The 1,197-nt window shown below is 27.7% G+C and overlaps 1 non-coding gene across 1 annotated transcript; it reads left to right on the forward strand.

Annotated features, from left to right (window-relative positions):
- Nucleotides 1-486: 486 nt before the first annotated feature.
- Nucleotides 487-558, forward strand: TRNAW-CCA. Its single transcript has one exon. It is a non-coding gene; the product is annotated as a tRNA-Trp (tRNA).
- Nucleotides 559-1,197: the final 639 nt, after the last annotated feature.

A 1,197-nucleotide genomic window follows, 5' to 3' on the forward strand; every position in this document is an offset into this window, starting at 1 on the left:
GTATGGCTTTATTGTTTGGTTTAAAATGATTTTTTTGAGCAAGTAGCCTTTGTTGTTCGTTTACATAAAGAAAGAGGACTTTTCAGATTTTTACTATTTGGAAATGTACAGGAAAAAAATTGTATATTTAATAACTTTATCTTTAAAAAAAATAATAATAAAAAAATTGACAGCACCACTAGTTTGGCTTCCACCTTATTCTTTTTCTGTTTATCAAACAATAGAATTTGAAAATTCCACCTTATTCTTTTCTCATATAATTACATGTCTTTTTTTTTTTTTTTTGTATTTTGTTAATCACCTAAGACTTCGCTCCTAACCTGGATCAATGGAGGGATGCTTAATGTAATACAAATATGGAGAGAGAATAGTATGTTACTCAAAATATGATTTTAGTGGAATAAGTCTTACGTACTCGTTGAAGAAAAACAAACAAACGATAGAAGATATATACATATAAATTTGTAGTCCAGCCAATCTCAATCCGGATCCGTGGCGCAATGGTAGCGCGTCTGACTCCAGATCAGAAGGTTGCGTGTTCGATTCACGTCGGGTTCAAAACCCCGATCAAATTCCGGTGTCAGTTTTTTCCGCTTTTTGAATAATGTTTTCCCAACCAAAGCTTTCTTAGCTGGAATTTTTCCCCTTTTTGAATAATGTTTTCCCAACCAAAGCTTTCTTAACTGAATTTTTTCCATTTTTGAATAATTAATAATGTTAATCAGTTTAAATAGAAAGAATATTTTTCTCGCCTAAATATTCTTAGTTGAAATTTATTTATTTTTAAGCGAAGCAAATTTGTCCAAACTAAGAGTTCATTTGGTTCAAACATTGGAATTGAAATGATAATGAAAATCAAATACTTGACAATGATAATAAGTTTAAGTAGAAAGAATTTCTTTGTTTGATAATAAATAGGAATTGAAATCAAAATCAAAATAAATAAATAAATAAATAATTAATTAATTAAAATATTAAAGTTCCATATTTATCGATCGTAGATCTGATAAAATATTAAAGTTCCATATTTAAAGTTCCATAATTAAAATCAAATTTGAATCTTGCAGCCTAATATTGTTGACAATAGTAGATATTCAATTTTGATTTGATTGTCAACTTGCCTGACAAGATAATATTTTATCTCAACTTGATTTTCAAGTTGTTTCTAAAATATTATTATCTTTGCCAATTTTGAAT

Source organism: Ipomoea nil, unplaced genomic scaffold, assembly GCF_001879475.1.
Source record: "Ipomoea nil cultivar Tokyo-kokei standard unplaced genomic scaffold, Asagao_1.1 scaffold3169, whole genome shotgun sequence".
In the NCBI taxonomy this organism is placed as follows: domain Eukaryota; kingdom Viridiplantae; phylum Streptophyta; class Magnoliopsida; order Solanales; family Convolvulaceae; genus Ipomoea; species Ipomoea nil.